This window comes from Myotis davidii, unplaced genomic scaffold (genome assembly GCF_000327345.1).
Source record: "Myotis davidii unplaced genomic scaffold, ASM32734v1 scaffold73, whole genome shotgun sequence".
NCBI lineage: Eukaryota > Metazoa > Chordata > Mammalia > Chiroptera > Vespertilionidae > Myotis > Myotis davidii.
In genome coordinates, this window is record NW_006286675.1 from 3406941 (window position 1) to 3419220 (window position 12280).

Genomic DNA, 12280 nt, shown 5'->3' on the forward strand with positions numbered 1-12280 from the left:
CAATTCCTTATCTTAGTGAGAAGCACCACTGGTCACCAGGTGGGTCAGGGAGTTGGTGGGACACCCTGGCCTCCCCTCTCCTGCCCTCTCCATGTTCATCTCTGCATAGACTGGACTCCTCTCCTCTCACCCAATAGTCTTGGTCCTGGGAAGTATGACCTTCTGCCTGGTCTCCTGTTATGCATCTTGACCCGTCTCTCTGCCTGTCATCTTCCCCACTCCAAGCCAGCTTTCCTGTGGCACGTGGAGTGATAGCTATAAGACAAACTTCCCATCACTTCACTCCTCTGCACCCAACCTCAGAATATCCCCTGACCTTCCAGATAAAGTCCAAATTCCCTGACTCATCTGTAGAGCAAGTGTGGATTAGGCATCACCTATGTGGCAGACCCAGCCTGCTGGCACAACGTAGAGTCTGGAACAACAGCTACATTTCCTCTGGTGCCACCACTCACCATCCACCCCACTGCTAGGGTCTACAGTTGAGGCTGCAGATTACAGTCACCAGGTATAATTTGTTTGGCTTCCCTAGTGTTGGCCCCATGTTTGAAAGTTATGAGATTTCACATAAAAACTTAGGTTCCTGGCATCTCTTAAAAACCTGGAATACCTGGCAATACTGGGCCAGCTTTCCTTCATAACAACAATTGCCTAGAGCTGAGTCCTATTTTCCCCAGAGCCAGCAAGCACTTTCCAGTTGGCCACAGTCCCCACCCCTCCATATTGCCTTACACCCAGACTGCTTCTCTCAGTTAGCTCATGTGTCTGGGTCCTGTGGATATTAGAACCTGCTCCTCCTGTTCCATGTCTAGTTTCTCCAGTGCATCTGACTGTTCTTGCCCTGACCTTTTGCCTCTGCTGGTTCCTCTTCCTGGAATCTCTTTTCTCACCCTGTCTGATGAGGAAACCCCCCTACTCCCCGCAACATCAAAGCACCCTTGTTTATTCATACTTCCATCTCCCCATTAGAAAGTGAGCTTCCCCCATCTCTCTACAGCATAACACACTGATTCCTCCACCAGACAGGCCCGCAGGAAATCACTAGTGGGTGGATGGACAGATGCTAATAGCAACAAAACAACAGTGCTGGCCTGTGTGCAAGCTCTGGGCTAAGTATTTCACATGTGCAAACTTATTTAACACCCAAAAGAACCCAATGTGGAATACAATTATTATCCCCAGTGTATGATGGAGAGACAGGCTGGAGTAGGGTGGGGAGTGCAAAGCTGGCCTGATCACCACCCTGAGCAGTAGCCTTCTACCTCTCTGTTTGGCTCAAAGTCTTTTCTTTCCACCCGATAAGTCATTGCCCAAAGGGGCCATGCTGGAAGGAAACTGGACAGTGGCTCCAGGAACCAGGCCTGGAGTGTCAGGAAAAGAAGTGCCCATGTTCCGGGAAGTCTCAGCTTTTCAGAAAGTGACAGGAAAGACTTTAGGACTGCACTGTCCAAGGTGGCCCCTGGCATCCAGGTCACCCTGAGCAGCCTTAGCACAGACAGGGTTGCTGTGTCCAGTGGAGGAGTTCAGGGTTCAAGTCCAGGCTGTCACTCGAGCTGAATGAGACCCTAGACAAGAGATCCCAAGAGAGGCTGCAGACTGAAGTCCCCAGGTATATTTTGTCTGGCTTCCCCAGTATTGAAAGCCTTGGTTTCCTCACCTATAAAACGGAGGTAACAACCTCCAGGGCTGGAGTAAAGGTGATAGGAGACAATGCACACCAAGTGCCTATGCCCATGTTTAACAGATGGTGATGACGACTCTCAGCAAAGTCCCTGGGCAAAGCTGCAGTCTGCACCATCTAGCTCCAGGAGCTCAGCTGTGACTGGTGGGAGGAGGTGGGTGGATGTAGGAGCCTGCACTGAGATCCTGTGATGGCCTTTGTGGAGAAGTAGGGCAGGCGGCACTTCAAATCCTCCTGCTACCGTATCAGGCTATAGTTCTAGATTCCTCTCCTTAGTTAACTCCTGTGGGTGAAGAGGTGTACACGAAGCTGTGGATATTGTGAGTGTGAGCATGGGAGCATGTATTTGTGTGTGTCTGGGTGAGGTGAATGTGTCTATCCTCCTAACATTGGTTTAGAACACCAAGGCATGCCTATGTGTGTGCTTGTGTTTGTACATATCTGCTTATGTAAAAGGCCTTCCCCATATGCCCACCCATGACTCCCTGAGGCCCTGGACAATGTCGGTCTCAGTCACTGCTATATCCTCAAGGCCTGGCACATAGTAGGTGCTCAATAAATGTAAGTATGATGAAGGATTCTATACACACACACACACACACACACACACACACCCCTCTATTTTGATAATTCTGGGATGAATTTCCAGCTGTTTTTAAATGTACTGTCTCAATTCACCCAGAGACTGAAGTGCACCACTAGTGTGGTGGTCAGTATAGGGAGAGGAGAAACCCTACACCCAAGTTGGCCAGGCTTGGGCAGGATCCCAGTTCTATGTACTGGCTGTGTGACACTAGCTAGATGATTTGCCTCTCTGATCTTCTTGTGTGGGGATTGAATATGCCCACACAGGGGAATGCTCAGCACAGTTCAATGGAATTGTCTGTTCTGGTGACTTTGACCTGGGAGATTTCCCCACACTGCCAGCACTGGGGCTTTCTACTAACCTTAAGGTCTTTTCCAAGGCCAAGCAGAATTTCTGGCCTCCTAGGAGAAGGGTCAATGGTGGGCAGAGGCAATGCTCAATTAACTAGTCTCTATTCACCCCTCCCCTGCCCCTCCGCCATCCTGTCCAGGGTCTCCTGGCATTTGGCCAAGACATGAGGTCATTCTAAATGCCCAACTTCAAGATTAGGCTCTGCACAGTTGCATTCCCTTTCAATATTTGGAAAATATGCCCACAGTGGGGATGTGACACCTCTTTTTCATATTTGTACTCAATTTTGATTCCCAATATGAGGATAAGCACATAGTAGGTGCAGGGTAAGACCTTGCTATCTGACTGATGTCTGATATCACAAGTTCCGTGTCCACATGTGGAGTAATAGGAATCCAGCTTTGACTAGGAACCTCCAGAGATATTCCCACAGAGTTCATTACCTCCTCTCTCCCTCATCTCCCCTCTCATCAAGAGGCCCTATTGCCCACCCAGTGCCCTGCCCTCCTTTTCCCTCACAGTTGATCCTTCACCAGCCTTGCCACTCAACCTTAGAAAAGAACAGTACTGCCCCCTGTTCCCACTGACTGCATGGTCTCAGTCTAAAGCCTTGGCTTCCATGACTTTGAGGTCATGTTTTTCTCTTTAGGATCTTCCGGTATTTCTCCTCACCCTGTCCATGCTATGGCACACTGAGTTTTCTAAGATGCAAAAATGACCACATCACACCACTGTTTTAAAGTCTTCAGTGCCTCTTACCTACCTGGAGGACTGAGTCGAAACTCCTTTACCTGGCATTTGAGGCCTTTCATGATATGGCCCTATCGTACTCTTCTGTTTTCTGTAGCCTCTGCTCAGGCCTGATGAGCCCATTACCACACATTATTATATTTTTGTATGTCCATAACCTCTTGGCTGCCTTTTGAGGAACTCCTACTCATACCTTCAAGACACAACCCAAATGGTCCCTTATCTGAAAAATACCCTCTAGCACCCCAGTTAACCTCTTCCTAACTTAGACAGACCCTTTCCTTCATATCACATATCACTTGACACTATAGTTATCTGAACAACCATCCTCCTGGCAAGACTAGGAGTATTTCTAGGTAGAGGCCTCATTCTAGTGCTCCTCGAACCCCCTGGTACCCAGCCGGGAGCCTGGCATGGATATGGTCCTGGCAAAGAATGAGGGAAGGAGCACAGGTCCTTCGGGGAAGTCCTATAACCGCCTTGCTTTGGGTGCAAGCCAATAACAACCTTCCTTCCCCAGAATTCTGGGCCACCTCAAGTGTAGACAGAGCCAAGTCCTGCAGCTACTTCATAGAATCACCAGGAATAGCTCTTGAGCTATTTCCTCTTTCAACTTCAGCAGCAACAGCTTTATCAGCTTTGTTTTTCTAGAAGTCCCAGAGCCCATGGCTCCTTCCCAGTCTCCGTTGTCCACAGCACCTGCAGCCCCTCACTTACCTTTCTAAGTGTGTCCTGAGCCAGCGCTAACAGAGGAGCAAACCTCTCCGGTGGCCTGGGCTCTTCTGCAGGGCGAGCAGCTGTCCGGAGCTCTGGCTGCCAGCATCAGAGGCGGACAGAGCCACTGCTGCAGAGCCCGCAGCCAACCCCCACCCAGGACTGCGGCTCTGGCAGCTGCAAGCAGCCTCCCGGCATTGATCAGTCCTGCTACTACGAGCCTCCTTGGCACGCCTGGCTGACTGAAACTGGGATCTTCGCAAGTGTGTGCATAAAATGAGGTAGAAAATTAAAGAACTAAACTAAATTAAAGAACATATAACTAAAGGTCATTGGTGAGGGCAGACGTAAACCATTTGCCAACACAAAAACGTCACTGGACAGCGTGGAGGAAGGCCCTCTGACCGTTATGCAAGGGGAGGGGCTGCAGAGGGAGTTCCAGGTAGCTGAAGGTGAACCCTATGAGAGTTAACTCCTTTGCCTACCAGGTTTTTGGTTTTGTTTTAATGGGAATCGGTATAAAATTCACAACATAACGAACAGCAGAACTCACTTGCAATTTCAGCATCTTTTGATGTTTCAGGGCTGAGAGGTGACTATCACTGGGACACGACAGTGCCTTTGGTCTGTTCATGGGTGAGTTCATGGCCAGACAGTGAATGACCCCATAGAGCTCCCTCCCTCTCAACCCCCCACACTGTGCTGCTTCTGATGTCATCTCACATTCCCAATGGACTCATTACAGGTCTGGAAAAAGCTGTGACTCAGCCTACCCTCTCTGACCATTCCTGGTTCTTTTGTTTCTCCCTGTCCCCCCTTTTTCCTTTTTATGTCTCTCTCATATATTTATCTATGCATCCATCCTTAGGAAAAGATTCCACTTCCACTATTCTAGGCTCTGGCCTAAGCCTTCCTTCTAGCCCTGACCAATCAGTTCTGTCCTCTGGACTCTCAAAGCTGCTCATTTTCTTTGCTTAGTTTTTGAGTGGCCTCATTTAGGGGCATTTCCAGGACCTTGGGCTTTCCCAAGATTTGCCCAAGGGATTCCCAAAGTGGAGTCCAACATGAACTGCATTTCAGGAGAGCAGGCCCCTAGGGTTGCAAAGACGATGGAGGAGAAAGGAGCAGCTGAGAGACTAGCTCAGGATCAATGTCACGCCAGCTTCACAGACCCACCTGAGGGCGTGCACACCGGGCAGCAGGAGGCAGACTCCAGACTCAGGCCTGCGGTCCCACAGACACTGCTTCCCATCCTGCTCTGGGTGCTTATTGACTGGGTCATCCAGGGTAAGTTACCTGGCCTCTCTGAGCCTCAGTCTGTCTGCATGTGAAATGGAGAGAGCGATGCCCACCCCTTTCAGAAGTGGTGCAAGTCTCAAGTGAAGTAGTGCCCACAAAGCTCCAGGCAGGGCACTTGCACATGGCCACTGCTCAAGAGATGTGCTTTCCTCTCTCCTAACTGCCCCTCCCAGGGGCTCGTGGAAGATACCGAGAACTAGGTAGGGAAACTCCAGAAAGCTATGAGATAGGACTGCAGCAGGTAACCAGGGGGCTTCCGTTAAGGCAAGCCAGCCCAAGTCACTCCCCTGCCTGAGTTCTCACATGCCCCCATCCCACCTGAAATTAAGCAAAGTCCTCACTATCTGTCTGACAACTCACCTCCCTCTCTGACCTCACTTCCTACCACTTGCTCCCTGCTCTATTTCTTGCCATCCTGGCTCCTCCATATTCCCCAGACAGCCCAAGCCTTTACCTGCTATGCTTTTCCCTTTCCCTGGAATGTTCTAGGTTCTCATTCCTTTCATTCTAGCCCTAAAGGCCACCTCCTCAGAGAGGTCTTCCCTGCCCACCCTCCAGCCCCTCCCCTCCTCTCTCTCCTCTCGCTGGCTTTATTCTCCCAGAGAGCCTTTCTGACGTATTATACGTGACTGTAATTGCTTATCATCCATCTCCCTTAGTAAAATTGCAGCTCTCTGAGGACAGGGACCACAGCCGCTTGGTTTGCTGCTGTATTCCCAGTACTCGGCTTAATAAATATTTGTCAAATGAATAAATATATGCTGCCAAGAAAACTGGCCAGGTGCAGGGAAAGGTTTCATACAAATGATATAATATCTCGTGGAATCTCTTGCTTTGCAGCTGGTTGATATAGGCTTATTTACATAGATGTGGAAGGAATCACAATAGGGATATACAGTTTAAACCCTTATAAAAAACATACTTTGGTAGCAGGTAACAAACATGCTCTGAAAGCAAAATGTGGCAGACCATTTACTTCAAAAGTTACTAAGAAATTAAAGACGAAAAACACGATTGAGAAAAATGCACTGGACATGGAAACTCCTTACTTGGGTTTAGTCTTGTTTCTCCCATTTCTGAGTTGTGTGACTTTGGACAAGTGCCTCCTCTCTGTGAGCCTCAGTTTTGTTATCTGCAGAATGGGAGAATGCTAATACCTCCTGAGCTGTGTCCCAGAGTCACTGCCAGAGTTGTCTGAGAGGTGGATGGAGCAGACCCATCACATGTTTTTTAGGTTACTCCTGTGTGAACCTCTACCAGGGCAGGAAGTCCCAGGACATTTGAGCAAGAAATAAAAAGTGAGTACCAAGCAAATCTCTAGGAATAACGATCAATTGTCAGTTTTCCAGGAAAGGTGCTGAGAAAAGAGATTTTGCTGAATCAGAGGGAAATGCTGAAACCAAGCTGCCATGCATTGTGGGGCCAGGTTTTCTCAATCATCCATCCCCTCCACAACTCCAAGATCCTGGGCTCAGTCCTGGGACCCAGCCTGGGCCCTGACACGGCCTTAGGCTAGTGGCCTCTTCTCAGCTGAGTGAGGTCCAGAGCAAACAGGAGGATGTGTAGTCAAATCCCCATAATATGGTATGCCAGTGCTCTAATGTGGGGGAAGCCCAAGAGAAGGAGTGACTTCCTAGAAGGTCAAGAAAAGCTTCAGGGCAGAGAGGCTCCATGAATGGGGCCTTAAAGGGTGCTTAGGAGTTTACCAGGTTGGGGGTGAATTAGAGGAAAAGGCATGGACAAAGGCCCAGAAAAATGAAATAGCACTAATAGCATCTTCCCAAATCTTCCTCTGGAGTGCCATTTATATATCTAGTACCTCATCCCAGCACTTCTGCAAAGCCTCCTCACTAGATTTTTCTCTTAGCTCTGTTCTCATTCTGTTCCACCTTTGCTCAAGAACATGCTATGGCTCCCTATTACCTTTCACCTTAAATCTAAGGTGCCTGCTTGCCACTGGATGCCTGCATCAGCTTCTCCCTATCACTCTCAGTAACTTTTTCTCTCATTACCCACTGACATAATCAGCATTGCTTCCACTAACTCAACAACCACACTTTCCATACCTGATTTGCTCATCCTATTCCTTCTCTCCACCACTGATTTTATAAATCAAAGTAGTTTTTGAGTTGATGCTAAGAAAAATTATTTTTGAAGTCCATTTGAACGATTTAATTATTTATAGCTACCTCACTACTTCTTAGCATAGTAGAAGTGCATGAGAGTTTCTTAGTAAAATTAATTTTTGTGGACTGAACTCTTTTGCTCTAACCTTCAGCAGCCAATTAGTGATGGATGGGTTCAGCTAGGAAGGGTTATACTTTTGCTCTGGGTCCTGCTGGAGAGAGGGGGGTATACTCCTTGCATTAGGAGTCTGCATTATACTTCCCTGGGGACCTCTAGACAGGGACAATGTCTTCTTCATCTACATTCCCCTGCTCCTACTCAAGCTTCAAGCTCAGTACTCTGCAAAATAGATAGCCACAGTCACCAGAAGTAGGCAGGCTGCCCCTATTATGAGCTGAGTTGTGACCCCAAAATTCATTTGTTGAAGCCCTAACTCCAGCAACCCAGAATGTGACTGTATTTGGAGACAGTCTCTAAAGAGGTGATTAAGGTAAAATGAGGTCATTAGGGTGGCCCTAATCCAATATGACTGATGGCCCTATAAGAAGGAAAGATTAGGGCATAGACAACGCAGACCAGGGAAGAACATGTGAGGACACTGGGAGAAAGTGGTTATCTACAAGCCAAGGAGAAGGGCCTCAGAAGAAACCACACTTGCCAACATCTTGAGCTTGGTCTTCTAGCTTCCAGAACTGTGAGGAAATAAATTCCTATCGCCTAAGCCACGTAGTCTGTGGTATTTTGTTATGGCAGCCTTAGCAAACCAATACAGACCCCAAAGGCAGTTCTAGGGATGGAAGACCATATGACATTGGCATTGGCTTTGGATAAAAATGTTTTGAGAAAAAGAACTCTTTTGAGTGGAAAATGCCACTATATGTTGCTCACTGGCACACATACACGCATATGGTGGGGGCAGAGAATTTTTCTTAACTATAACTACTCTTTGTGATAATAATATACACAGTGAACATCCCACTGTGGGATACAGAAAATGCAGAAAAGCACAAAGAAGAAAATAACTTACCTGTTACCCTCCCACACTTCCCCACCCTCTCATTCTCTCTCTCCTTTTTCTACTTTGCTTACTTATGTTCCTTTCTATCTATTTAAAAAAATGCAGTTAGGATTAGTTTTGGCAATTTGCCTTTTCACTTAGCACTGGAATCTGAATATTTCCCCCTACGTTATTAAAAATTCATCTCAACCATCGTATACAATGGCTGCCTAGAACCTTCCACTATCTACATGTGCCATGAGGTCATCCCCAATCCCTGCTATTGCAATCAGGGTGTTCCCTGTTTTTCACTGATAAAAACGATGCTTCCATAAACATCTCTGTAGGTAAATCTTAGTATGTGTCTTGGGCTATTTCCTCAGGGCATAGTCACTAAAAGTGGAATTACTGAGTACTCACATTTTGAAAGAGAAAATTTTTTTAAATTCCTAAAATGTTCTATAAAGTTATGCCATGTTGGAGGTGTAACACCTTCTAATCACATATATTAAAAGCTCCCTAGAATCTATGTAGTAATTTTAGACATCTTTAAAAAAAAATACAAAAGGAAGAACAAAGAAAACCTACATTATATGACTATAGTCAATGCCAGAAAGTGATATCCATCCCTGGCTATGATAAAGTTGCCCTTCAGCTTAGAGCCTGGTTACTTAGAAAGGAAAGGGAAGGAGGTAGTCTGGCTATAATCACAACACTCGATGGAGTGGGTATGCATTTTACAGACTGGGACACTGAGGCACAGAGAAGTACTGTCACTCACTTGTCCATGGCTCCATACAGTTTGGGAATGAAGCAGTCAGGACTGAAATTCAGTTTTGCCTGGCTCTACCACTAAGAGTTTAACCATTACACCACACTACCCTAGGACAGGGTCTGTGGGGACAGGACGACTCCAGGATGGCTCCCAGATCCAGCCCAGATGTCCTGTTCCACCTTCTGATCTCACTGGCAACATGAGGCACTGGGTGTGCAGGGCTGGGAGGAGGCAGGGCTGGTGTGTGCCTCACAGGCACATGAGCTAACAAGGCCCACCTGACCCCCCCAGGTGATCCTCCACCTGCTCATCTGGATCACAGATTCTCACTGACGCACTGACTGTTTGAGAAAAGCCATAGTGGTATGACAGCCTAGAGAAGAATGTAGTAGCATGTCAGAGCAAGCATAGATAGATAAAAAGAGGAATAAAACCCTGTGGCAACGACGTAAACTGCGAATCAATTGTTATCTGTATTTTCCAACCTTTTAAAAAAGTGACGTTGCTTTCACAGGCATGTGGTGGGAAAAAAAATTAGGTCTTTGAGGTCAGATGGACATGGGTTCCTATCCAGCCTCTCACCAGTTGTGACCTTGGGCAAATGGCTTCACTTCTCTGAGCCTCAGTCTCCTTACCTGCAGAATGGGGAGAAGTATTCTGTCTTGTTCTCAGGATGAACTGAAGTAAGAGATTCCTACCACATCCTTAGCTCTGTGCCTATCATGGGACAGGGACTCAGCAAATATAAGTTCCCATACAATTACCACCTTGCTGAGCACTGGAAATGCAGAGTAGATAGGGCCCTGCTCTTGGAGGAGCAGAGTGTGGAGAGGAGAAACAATTATATTCTGAGGTGATAAGCAGTTTAACAAAGGGACAAACCAAGTCCACATTATTTTCAGAAAAGAATTTGTCTCTTTAGCTCATGACCACAGGAAAATCAGAGGAGGAGGCCACATTCACTTTTGATAGATATTTATTCCTCCCCTAGTGTCATCTTTTTTTAAAAATATATATTTTATTGATTTTTTACAGAGAGCAAGGGAGAGGGATAGAGAGTTAGAAACATCGATGAGAGAGAAACATCAATCAGCTGCCTCCTACACGCCCCCCACTGGGGATGTGCTCGCAACCAAGGTACATGCCCCTGACCGGAATCGAACCTGGGACCTTTCAGTCCGCAGGCCGACGCTCTATCCACTGAGCCAAACTGGTTCTGGCCCCTAGTGTCACCTTTTACTTCTCCATCAAAAGTTACCTGTTCCATGTCCCAGTTCCCCACACCCTGCTCTCTGCTGGGGCTATTCTGGTCAGACAATTTCTACAATGGACATGGGTGCCCATGGTTTGCTGGACCACTCCAGGTAGCATTCGGGGGTGGGGGTTGGGGAATAAAGTAACACATACTTATTACATAAAACCTGGAAAACAGAAAACCAACTTGGAAAACAGAAAACCGAAATTGCTCATATTCTCATAACTTAGAAATAACCACCACTAACCTACAGATGACATTTTGATGGGAGCTTTTAAAGCATTCTCATCTGCTCCTAAGGAGTGACACAGATGGTGGCAATTTGGGTGCTATGACAGGTCATGGGGAGGGGCACTGGGTGGGGAAGGCTCTATTCTATCAAACACAGGAGCAAGCTTATTCCACCTAGGAATGAAGCCAGGTCCACACAAGCACACACCGTGAAGGATAATTTCTTAGATGTTGCTGGGGAAGTAGGAGCCCCGGGGCCACTGGCAGAACTCCCAGGCAGTGCCCCAGGCAAGAGGGGGCTGTGTCCCCAAATGTTCATTTGTAAATGGATGGACTCACAGTCATTAAGCTCCCAGGGGATAGGCCTCTTCAGCCTCCCAGGCTGGGCTCAGGCTCTGGGCACATTACTCCTCCTTCTCAAGTACCCCCTCCCCAAACACCAAAACTTCCATGATGGTGTTAAAAGATACTAAAGGATGAATGATTGATATGAGAGCCAGTCCACACAGAAACATTGCTCTTTATCTCAAAAGACATTTACTAATCCAAGTGCACCTCTATTTGGCAGAAAATCATGCTGAAGTAAAGATGACAACACCCAGGCTCTGTGGGGACTGGAAAGGGGAGAAGTCATACATGCAGAAATATGTCCAAACTGCAGCTTCCAATCAGCTTGGAGCTTCCCTCTTCCTCCCTAATACCTGCAGGCCCACAGGTTTTTGGGAGTGGCTGCTGAGAGCTCCAATATTGGAAAGGTGGTCAGAGCAGCAGGGGTGGGAAGATAGGGGGTGGATGACTGTACAGACAGGTGGTTTGCAAACCACTAACAGCCCTGGGGCCACTAACGGCGCTGAAGTGTGCACACAGCTGTGGGTAGGGATCCTGAGTCCCCCCTGGAGAACCAAGGGTCTTGCTCAAACACTCACCTGTCTCCTGGGCTGCTCTCAGTCTGGCTCCAGGTGTGGGAAACCTACAAGCAAAGAGATCAGAAAGGCCCATCAGAGTGGCTTGTATTTTATAGGTCACAAATTGGTGGCCAGGGATCCAGATCTGGCTGTTTCAAATTTAATATTTGGTTAAAATTTTAATATTTGAACTGATCCCAGTATTTAGAAACCAAGGGATTTCATGTATTAGTCTCACTTTCTGAATCCCTTGGGGAGAGCTGCACCTCTGGGCCGAGTGCCAGCAGGGCTGGATCCACATGGGCTACCCCTATAGGCCCACAAATGCTCCTCTATCCCAACCTGTCTGCCATCTCCCTCTGCCCCCTACCTGGAGTTCAGGCCCTGCTCTGGTGTCTGCCCTTGACCTGGAAGCCCAGCATGTTCACCTTTTGGGTTTGCCTGGGCTCCCACCCTCCCTTCCCTTTTCCTGCTCCAGACACATTAACTGAGAAGTCGGGAGGGAGAATGCCAGGACCATCCCTTGGAGAAATCAAGGGAAAGAAGATTGGGGCAGACTCCAGACAAAGTTTAGATGGGGAGCCCGGCTGCCCCCTCTCCAGGGTCCCT

At 47.6% G+C, this 12280-nt stretch overlaps 1 protein-coding gene across 2 annotated transcripts in view; it reads right to left on the minus strand.

Moving 5' to 3' along the window:
- Nucleotides 1-11740, minus strand: part of ATP2B2 (ATPase, Ca++ transporting, plasma membrane 2) — a 296812-nt gene extending 285072 nt beyond the window's left edge. For both annotated transcript variants that reach the window (XM_006758266.2, XM_006758265.2), the window contains exon 1: nucleotides 11693-11740. The gene's annotated coding sequence lies outside the window, so the exon portion shown is untranslated. The remainder of the gene's footprint in view (nucleotides 1-11692) is intronic.
- Between the last annotated feature and the right edge of the window lie 540 nt (nucleotides 11741-12280).